This window comes from Rana temporaria, chromosome 11 (genome assembly GCF_905171775.1).
Source record: "Rana temporaria chromosome 11, aRanTem1.1, whole genome shotgun sequence".
In the NCBI taxonomy this organism is placed as follows: domain Eukaryota; kingdom Metazoa; phylum Chordata; class Amphibia; order Anura; family Ranidae; genus Rana; species Rana temporaria.
Genome location: NC_053499.1, coordinates 86,996,052 through 87,007,055, shown reverse-complemented (window position 1 = coordinate 87,007,055; position 11,004 = coordinate 86,996,052). Strand labels below are relative to the sequence as shown.

General features: G+C 44.8%; 1 protein-coding gene across 3 annotated transcripts in view; it reads left to right on the top strand.

The window, feature by feature from the left end:
- The first annotated feature begins 4,823 nt into the window (after nucleotides 1–4,823).
- NUTF2 (nuclear transport factor 2) overlaps nucleotides 4,824–11,004 on the top strand; it is a 257,157-nt gene continuing 250,976 nt past the window's right edge. For 2 of the 3 annotated variants that reach the window (XM_040328750.1, XM_040328747.1), the window contains exon 1: nucleotides 4,824–4,924. The gene's annotated coding sequence lies outside the window, so the exon portion shown is untranslated. Of the gene's footprint in view, nucleotides 4,972–11,004 lie in introns of all 3 variants that reach the window. The other variant, XM_040328748.1, reaches the window with a different exon arrangement.

The following is an 11,004-nucleotide window of genomic DNA, read 5'->3' as shown; positions in this document are numbered from 1 at the left end:
ATCGGGATCTCACGCAACATCTTAAATTCTATGTTGATGGATGTAAACTCTTCAAGACTTACACACGAGACTCTCGTCACTCTTCTCGCTGAAGTTTCAGCTATCATCAATTCAAGACCCCTTGTGCCAGTATCTATGGATCCTGAAACACCAGCCATACTGTCTCCGGCTATTCTACTTACCCAAAAAACGGACAATATGCTCACGCCTAGTGGAGAATTTACCCATGGGAATATCTACCAAAAACACTGGAAACGTGTACAACACCTGGCAGATTACTTCTGGAACAGATGGCGTAAAGAGTATCTCAATATTCTTCAAGGAAGGAGGAAATGGCAACATCAAAAACCAAACTCGAAAGAAGGAGACTTCGTATTGATGAAGGAGCAACAAACCGAAAGAATCACCTGGCCTATGGGACTAATTACAAAGGTTCTTCCTAGCAAGGATGGCAAGGTCCGAAAGGTGGAGCTGAAGATCTTCAGGAAGGGTGAGCTTAAAACTTTTGCAAGGCCGATTAACGAACTCATTCTAATATTACCCATCGAGAACGTTCCTGAAGGATGAAAAAGGACTGAACTCGAACTTCACAGTTTTACCCGCTATGGGTCAGCCAACCCACTATGTCATGTTTATTGCATTTCACATGTTCTTTGTTACAGGTTGTATTATATTTTTATGGACATTCGTCACAGTGAAATCTCCTTATGTAAATTTCAGACGGGGAGTGTGCTGTTCTCCTTATAGTTATTTGTACATTGCATTCTTAATTTTTATTTCTCCATGTTTGTTTTCATGCATTTCTTTCACTGCTGCCATCTGCTGGCCAGAATTTGCATGCCACACACGTCTCTGTTGTGGTTAGTAAAGTTTTTTGTATTCGGAGGCGTGGACTCTGGCTGGGCAGGTCTCTTCACTGGGGGCAGCCATTTCAGTTTCTCCTCATGGCTGTGTGACTAGACACTCCACATTTTTGGGCTCGAGAAGGCATCAGTTTTTGACCACGCAGAAGTCACGCAGAAGTCAGCAGTAGTTAGCAGCAGCTCAGCAGCAGCTCAGCAGCCACTGCAGCTAGCCTCAGGACATATTCTAACAAGTCAGCATTGATACCACTACTACAGAACAGTATTGTAGCACCGTTTGTTGTCTTATCTGGATTGAATAAACCCACGCCGATTTCATCTTCATGTCTGAGTCTGGATCCATCTAACCTGAACATCTGCCGGTCCTGTCTGCCCCACTGCTTGGATACGAAGGTAAGAAGTCACACAGCTATTATCAGTTATACCTTCATTCGCCTTCATGTGGGAACAGAACAATCTGTCCACCGCAATGTCACAGTCTTGCTAAAAATCGCAGATCACCGCTATTACTAGTAAAAAAAAAAAAATGCCATAAATCCATCATCTATTTTGTAGACGCTATAACTTTTGTGCAAAATAATCAATATACACTTATTGGGCCATATTCTCCTAGATTTCCCGCGGGCGGCGCGTAAGCCATTTACACTCCGCCGCCCCAACCTACAGGAGCAAGTGCTGTATTCCCCAAACACTTGCTCCGTAGTTTGGGGCGGCGGAGTGTAAATGGCCCGGCGTAGCCACGCGTATCTCCAAGGGGGCGGCTTCTATTTAAATTAAGCGCGCCCCCGATTCTAACGAACTGCGCATGCGCCGGGCTTAAAATAGCCCAGTGCGCATGCTCCAGTTTTCGGCGTAAAACGTCAATGACGCCGACGAGTGCGTCATTGACGTAAAGTCGTATTCAAGAACGACTTAGGGAAACGGCGTATCAGGCTCATTTGCATAAACAAATGAGACCTGAACGTAAACGCCATCTAGCGGCGGGCGGAGTAATTACATTTAAGATCCGACAGTGTAAGTGACTTACACATCAGTCGCATAGATACACGGGCCAAAAAAGAGAGATACGATGGAGTATCCTGAGATACTCCATCGTATCCTTACTCAGAATATGGCCATTGTGTTTTTTTTACCAAACATATGTAGAAGAATACATATCGACCTAAACTGATAAAGAAATGTATATATATATATATTTTTTTGGATGTTACCGGTAATTATAGCAAAACGTTAAAAAAATATATATATATATTTTTTTTAAATTGTCGCTATTTTTGTTTATAGCACAAAAAATAAAACCGCAGAAGTGATCAAATACCACCAAAAGAAAGCTCTATTTATGGGGAAAAAATGACGTAAATTTTGTTTAGGTACAATGTCACACGACCGCGCAATTGTCAGTTAAATCGATGCAGTGCCGAATCGCAAAAAAAAAAAAAGATTGAATTGCATTATTTCTATTATTACATTGTTATATAAAATAAAATAGTTCAACTCACCATAATGCAGAATCAGTGGGAGCCCTGAGTGTGTCACCTGCCGCCTTACCTGCCATCAGATGCAGATTGTCACTTGCCACACATTGCGGATTTTCACTTGCCACCTGCCACACATTGCGGATTGCCACTTGCCACGTCACCTTCCACACGTTTCGGATTTTGTCACCTGCCACACGTTGTGAATTGTCACTTGCCACGTCGCCTGCCACACGTTGCAGATTGTCACTTGCCACGTCACCTGCCACACACTGCGGATTGTCACTTGCCACGTCACCTGCCACACATTGCGGATTTTGTCACCTGTCACACGTTGTGAATTGTCACTTGCCACACATTGCGGATTGTCTCTTGCCATGATGTCACCTGCCACACATTACGGATTGTCACTTGCCACTTCACCTGCCACACATTGCGGATTGTCACTTGCCACGTCACCTGCCACACATTGCGGATTTTCACTTGCCACGTCACCTGCCACACATTGCGGATTGTCACTTGCCACGTCACCTGCCAAACATTGCGAATTTTGTCACCTGCCACACGTTGTGAATTGTCACTTGCCACGTCGCCTGCCACACGTTGCAGATTCTCACTTGCCACTTCACTTGCCACATGTAGGGCAGTCCTCTTGTTTCCCTGTGTCCTGTAGCAATCACTCTCTCAGTTACTTTCCTCCACACCAGGGAAAAAGCCTTGCATTACTGTGTGTAGTTACAGACAGAAGAACAGGAAGTGAGGGTTTCTCAGAAGAAATAAGGACATTTAAAAGCAAAATCGAAGGATGAGGTAAGTGAAGGAGGACTGCACTAAGGTAAAGGAAGCTATTTAGGGAAAATTATTTTACCTTTACAACCCTTTTAAACAGCTTACTCAGAGGCGCTTTTTCTTCATGTTCATCTTGATTTGGCTTCACCCCGAGAAGAGCAGCCCTGAGTACCTGTCAGTCATCCCCACTTGCTTTGATAATTTGCTATCATTAATTATATTTTCAATATTTTATGGACTGGAAAATTCGTCTTGTCTTTTGGACTTGTCTTTTGGACTGCTTCTTCATATTTACCATTTAGTGCATACACATTTTGTGTATATATATCTCCTTTTAGTGATCTGCTATGCAGACATCCTGAGCGCTGTCATCTATTGTACAATTAGAGCCTCAGGCTCTAATCATGTGCTTAATAATAATAATAAAAAAACATGTAGATTAGGGGCAGGGCGCAATGGATTAGGGGAGCGGCGCCCCTCGTGGAGCTGCCGCCACTGATTACTACCAGAACTTTACTACTGCTTTATGCAATGTAGCCCCGGTGGTGTGAAAGAACCCTGATGGGGCACTAATACAATGGTCTCATAGTTTTATTGCAAATCATTCAATAATATTTTTGGAAAGTTTTCTGTAGTTCTTTATTAACCACTTGAGACCTGCGCTATAGACGAAAGACGTCCACAGCGCGGCTCTCAAGTGCCGGGTGGACGTCCCTGGACATCCTGCTATTTACATTCCCCGCACGCGCCGCTGGGGGCGCGCAGCGGGGAAACACTGTGCCCAGCGCATCGCTGAGAAGCCGATGCGCGTGCCGGGTACCCGCGATCGGCAGTGACAGAGCAGGGACGTGGATCTCTGTGTGTAAACACAGAGCTCCACGTCCTGTCAGGGAGAGAGGAGACCAATCTGTGTCCCTTGTACATAGGGACACAGCATCGGTCACCTCCCCCAGTCACCCCCCTCCCCCCACACAGTTAGAATCACTCCCAGGTTACACATTTAACCCCTTCCTCGCCCCCTAGAGTTACCCCTTCACTGCCAGTCACATTTATACAATAATCAATGCATTTGTTAGCACTGTTTGCTGTGTAAATGTGAATGGTCCCAAAATAGTGTCAAAAGTGTCCGATATGTCCGCCGCAATATCGCAGGCCTGACAAAAAAAAAAACGCAAATCGCTGCCATTACTAGTAAAAAATAAAAAATAAAGAAAAATTCATAAATCTATCCCCTATTTTGTAGGCGCTATAACTTTTTTTACAAAAAATTGGTAGAAGAATACGTATCGGCCTAAACTGAGGAAAAAAATAGTTTTTTTAAATAAAAAAATGGGATATTATTATAACAAAAAGTAAAAAAGGGGTTTTTTTTTGTATATAGCGCAAAAAATAAAAACCGCAGAGGTGTTCAAATACCACCAAAAGAAAGCTCTATTTGTGGGAAAAAAAATATAAAAATATAATTTGGGTACAGCATTGAATGACCGCGCAATTGTCATTCAAAATGCGTCAGCACTGAAAATTGGTCTGGGCAGGAAAGGGGTTTAAGTGCCCAGTAATGAAGTGGTTAATTTCAAAACTTAAGGCGCTGACTTCAAAAATACAGGACTTGTGAAAACCCACCTTTGTGCTACATTTCTTACTTCTGTACTTTAGTCAAAAAACTACAAGCCCCGGCAGGACTTGCGCCCGGGATCCGCCCAGTGAAGGCGGGGCACGTTTTCAACGGAGGAAGGTGGAGATAGCGGGAGTGTTCGCGAGTGGCGGGGGACCTAACAGAGCTCGGCCGGGTGCTGGGTAAGGCGTACAGTTGGCCTCTCCCGTGTTCTTCTGTCACACTCGGGGTGGGTCGTAGTGATTACATTGTGCAGCGCTCTCACCTTTAGCTGTATGTTTGGTTCTATCTGTTTTCATGACTTGTGTGGGAAGCATGGCGGAGATGTGGGCCTCGTGTGGAGCATGGTGGTGAACTCCGGGATTGGCCATAGATGTGTGTGTGTGTGTGGTATTTGGGTTAGGGCGGTGTTGTCATGTTTAAACTATATCGGCGTTTTTTTGGTGACAGTGAAGCGCCGTGAATGATAGTCTTTGGAATGGTGCTCAGTCATAGGAGGGGACGTCATGTTTGAACTTGGTGAGGAGCACATGAAGAGGCTGGTCCGGCCCCCCACTACAAGCACTCATTTCAAACTACATTTCGGAAGTGCGGGCTATGCTCGGGCTATTTTAGGCCTGAATGGAATGTGAAAGCTGTTCAGACTTTCTGCTAAATGTATCCATAGAGTGGGCTGTGAGTGGCTCCTGAGAGTTCCATAGGGAGTCTGTAGAGTCCTCAACCTTGCTTTTGGTGAATTATTTCTTTCATGAAATCAGAGTCCCTGTCCAATCCCTAATAAATGACCCCCCCCCCCCAATGATTTCAAAAGACTTAAAGTGGAGGTTCACCCAAAAAGTTAATTTTTAACATTAGATTGAGGCTCATTTTGTCAAGGGGAATCGGGTGTTATTTTTTTAAATCAAAGCAGTACTTACCGTTTTAGTAATCGATCTTCTCCGCCACTTCCGGGTATGGGCTGTGGGACTGGGCATTCCTATTTGATTGACAGGCTTCCGACGGTCGCATACATCGCGTCACGATTTTCCGAAAGTAGCCGAACGTCGGTGCGCAGGCGCTGTATAAAGCCGCACCGACGTTCGGCTACTCGTGACGCAATGTATGCGACCGTCGGAAGCCTATCAATCAAATAGGAACGCCCAGTCCCGAAGATCTTCTCCGCCGCTTCCGGGTATGGTCTATCTCTAAAACGGTAAGTACAGCTTCGATTTAAAAAAAAACACCCGATTCCCCTTGACAAAATGAGCATCAATCTAATGTAAAACTTTTTTTCGGGTGAACTCCCGCTTTAAGGTTTTAACTCCTTCATTGGCAGGTCTCTTTTAGGCCTGAAGAATACTCTAAGCCAGTGGTTCTCAACCTTCCTAGTGCCGTGACCCCTTGATAAAATTTCCCAAGTTGTGGGGACCACTAACCATAAAAATCATTTTCGTAGCGTTGGTTGTCAGCACCCAAGGCACGACAAGTAATTTGTGCCCCTAACCCACAGACATTTAGCGCTCCCTGAGTCCCTTCACTTGTACAGTATTAAAACCCCTTATGGTACATTTTTGGATGTACCACTCTTTCTTTGTTCTCCTTTCTTTCCTTTTTATCTCTCTCTATCCTAATTAGTTTTATCCACCCCATCCCTCCAGGGACAGCCCTGCTGGGCGGCCACCAAAAAGGCTGGGAGAGCGGTGCGGGCTTCAGGAACAGCCCAGGATTTGGGGACCCCTGGCAAATCGTCATTCGACCCCCAGGTTGAGAACCACTGCTCTAAGCGCTCCCCCCCCCCTTTTTTTTTTCTATACATTAACCACTTCAATACAGGGCTTTTTATACCACCTCCATACTGTGCCTATTCTGGCACTTCTCTCCTACATGTACAAATCATCATTCTTTTGCTGGAAAATTACTCAGAACCCCCAAACATTATATATGTTTTTTTTTAGCAGACGCCCTAGGGAATAAAATGGCTTTCATTGCAACTTTTTATCTTGCACGGTATTTGCGCAATAATTTTTTAAATGCCTTTAAAAAAAAAAAATAGTTTCATGAAATAAAAAATAACAAAACGGTAAAGTTAGCCCAATTTTTTGGTAAAATATGAAAGATCATGTTACGCCGAGAAAATAGATACTTCACATTTCAGGCTTTAAAATTGCGCTTACACTCACGGAATGGCGCCGAACTTCGGTACTTACGACGTTTACATATGTGGGCCGGACTTGCGTGTGTGTTCGCTTCTGAGCGGGAGCTACCGGGGACAGGGGCGTTTTTAATTTTTTTTTTTTTTTTTTTTTTTTTAGAATTATAATTTTACTTTTTTTCTTTTTACATAATACAAGTAATGTAAACTTCCCTTGTAATAGGAATGGTGTGTGTGTGACAGGTACTCTTTATGGAGAGATGTGGGGCCAATAAGACTCCACATCTCTCCTCCAGCTGGAAAGCATGAGATCGGGAAAAATCAGATCTCATGCTTACTAGCCGCAAACGCAGCTTTGTTTACTTCTTGGAACCTGGGCGTGATGTTATAACGTGGCGCCCAGGCCTCTGGCGGTCATAGAGATCTCTATGGTCGGCATCGGGCACCAGACGCTTCTTTCTCTGGGCCCCCCGATGGCACAGGAGAGCCCGGAGAAGCACCGGATGTCCCCTCCCGTCGCTAATGAGAATGATCAAGTGGCGTAACTGCAGCTATGATCGTTCTTATGCACAGAATCGCTGGCATGAAAGAATATCTGAATGATGCCTCTAGCTGCAGGCATCATTCAGATATCCCCCCCCACAAAGTCAAGGACGTCATATGACGCCCACCCAGGATGGGAGATCCCATGGTTAAATTAAAGGGGTTGTAAACCCTTGTTTTTTTTCACCTTAATGCTTCTTGTGCAATAAGGTGAAAAAACTTCTGGCAGTCACCGGCCCCCCAGCCCCACCGTATTTTTTACCTAAGTGCTGGAACTTCAGGTTGCTTTTCCTCTGCCTGGGGTTCTCCGGTCTTGATTGGATAGATTGATAGCAGCGCAGCCATGTTTGTTATAAAGAATAAAACACTTGGCTTTACAACCACTTTAACCACTTCAGCCCCGGAAGAATTGGCTGCTCAATGACCGGGCCATTTTTTGCGATACGGCACTGCGTCGCTTAAACTGACAATTGCGTGGTCGTGCAACGTTGCACCCAAACACAATTTACGTCTTTTTTTTTTGTTGCCACAAATAGCTTTCTTTTGGTGGCACTTGATCACCTCTGCGGTTTTTATTTTTTGCGCTATAAACAAAAAGAGCGACAACTTTGAAAAAAAAATTATATATATTTAAAGCGGAGGTTCGCCCAAAAATCAACTTTCTGCCATTAGATCCAGCATACTGCTGACATCTGCAGTATGCGGGTTTTTTTTTTGTTTGTACTTCTCGTTTTATCAGCCGTTGTTATCCGGCTCCGAGCGGGGAATAGGCGTTCCTAAGCCAAGCGGAGTTGATTGACGGGCTGCTAAAGCACGTCACGCCTTCCGAAAATACCCGAAGTGACACTCTGGTTTTTTACGGCGCCTGCGCAGTCAGCTCTACACGGTAGGCGCAGGCGCCGTAAACACCCGAGTGTCACTTCGGGTATTTTCGGAAGGCGTGACGCGCTTTAGCAGCCCGTCAATCAAATCCGCTTGGCTTAGGAACGCCTATTCCCCGCAGAAATCTCCGCTCGGAGCCGGATAACAACGGCTGATAAAACAATAAGTACAAAAAAAAACAGCATACTGCAGATGTGAGCAGTATGCTGGATCTAATGGCAGAAAGTTGATTTTTGGGTGAACCTCCGCTTTAACTTTTTGCTATAATAAATATCCCCAGAAAATATATAAACTAATTTGTTGCTCAGTTTAGGCCGATAGGTATTCTTCTACATAATTTTGGTAAAAAATTGCAATAACTGTATATTGATTGGTTTGCACAAAAGTTCTAGCGTCTACAAAATAGGGGATAGAACCCAATTGAACTCATTGGTGGAATGGGGCTATGGCATCAATGCATGTAGGATTCCAATTATCTACACCAGGGCTTGACAAATTTGATTGGAATCTAGGAGCCAGCTAAAAAAGTTAAGAGCCAGGAACGCGATTTGTCCCGCCGAGCTTGCGCGCAGAAGCGAATGCATTTGTGAGTAGTGCCCCGCATATGAAAGCTGTGTTCAAACCACCTGTGAGGTATCGCCGTGATTTGTAGAGCAAGAGCAATAATTATAGCCCTAGACTTCCTCTGTAACTCAAAACGTGCAACCTGTAGAATTCTTTTAAATGTCGCCTATGGAGATTTTAAAGGGTAAAATGTTGTCACCATTCCACGAGCGGAAGCAATTTAATGCGTGACATGTTGGGTATCAATTTAATCAGCGTAACATTATCTGTCACAATATAAAAAAAAAATTGGGCTAACTTTACTGGTCTTATTTTTTTTATAAAAAAAAGTGTGTTTTTCCCAAAAAAAGTGCGCTTGTAAGACCACTCGGCAAATACGGTGTGACAGTATTGCAACAACCACCATTTTATTCTCTAGGGTGTTGGAATAAAAAATATATAGTGTTTGGGGGGTTCGAATTAGAGGGAAGGAGATGGCCGTGAAAACAGACAGGGGAAGCTCCATTAGCATTGCTGGTTGTCTTGTCATACCAACAGTCACCACAAGAGGGCGCCATAGAACAGAAGGAAGCATAGGCCTGAAGAAGGCAGCAAAGCTCCGACCCTATCGCGCGGGGGGGAGGTTGGTGCCAGGTCCCCGATTTGCATGTTACCGAAAATCCATAAGAACACACAGATACCCCCCCCCCCCCCCCAGCACGCCCTATTGTCAATGGCATAGGGTCAGTAACGGCACATTTGAGGGGAGTATTTGGATACGTTTTTCACCCCAGCGTTAAAATGACCAAGGCCTATCTTAAAGCGGAGTTCCAGACTTTTTTTATGTTTATTAAAAGTCAGCAGCTACAAAAAGTGTAGCTGCTGGCTTTTAATAAACAGACACTTGCCTGCTCCACTGTCCAGTGACGCGGCTGCCCGGACCGTCGCTCCTCCCCGCGCCTCCATTCAGACTGTGGTCACCCGGCCGTGACAGCTTTCGGCTTCACGGCTGGCCACTTACTGTGCATGCGAGAGCTGCGCTCTAGGAGTGGACAGGTGATCGCCTACAGCAGTGGTTCTCAACCTTTCTAGTGCCGTGACCCCTTGATACAATTTCCCCAAGTTATGGGGACCCCTAACAGTAAAATGATTTTGTAGCGTGGGTCGTCAGCACCCAAGGCAAGGCAAGTAATTTGCACCCCTAACCTACAGACATTTAGCGCTTCCCGAGTCCCTTCCACTTGTACATTATTAAAACCCCTTATGGTACATTTTAGGATGTACCACTTTTTCTCTTTGTTCTCCTTTCTTTCCCTTTTACCTTTCTCTATCCTAAAAAAAAATGTCCCCCCATCTCTCTCACTAGCCGTATTTTTTGTTCTCTTATTCTTTCCCTCCCTTTCTTTGTTCCTCCCCCTCTTTTTTTTCTCCCTTCCATGTATTCTCTATTTTTACTCCTTGGTGGGGGGGATTTGGGATCAGTCGCAGTGCAGGTGGGGAGTTGGGATCAGTGGCAGTGCTGGGGGAGGAGTTCTGATCAGCCAACTTCGGTGCTCTTGATCAAGGTCATTTGCTGATCTGAGAACTGTTTGGTGACCCCTGGCAAATCCAAATTTGACCCCCGAGGGGGTCCCGACCCCCAGGTTGAGAACCACTGGCCTACAGGGAGGGGCCACCTAAGGCGATATGACGAGTAGCCTAAGCGGTCCCTAGGCCGAAGGAGGAAGTGGAAGTCCCACTCCTAATGAAGCCCCCACCCACCCCCCAAAAAAATAATTACATGTAAGGGGGTAAGGAGTGGTTTAAGCGCAAGTTCCACTTTTGGGTGGAACTCCGCTTTAACCACTTCAGCCCCGGACCATATTGCTGGCCAGGCCACTTTTTGCGATTCGGCACTGCGTCGCTTTAACTGAAAATTGCGCAGTCGTGCGACATGGCTCCCAAACAAAATTGGCGTCCTTTTTTTCCCACAAATAGAGCTTTCTTTTGGTGGTATTTGATCACCTCTGCGGTTTTTAGTTTTTGCGCTATAAACAAAAATAGAGCGACAATTTTGAAAAAAATATTTTTTCCTTTTTGCTGTAATAAATATCCCCCAAAAATATATAAAAAACTATTTTTTTCCCTCAGTTTAGGCCGATGCGTATTCTTCTACATAATTTT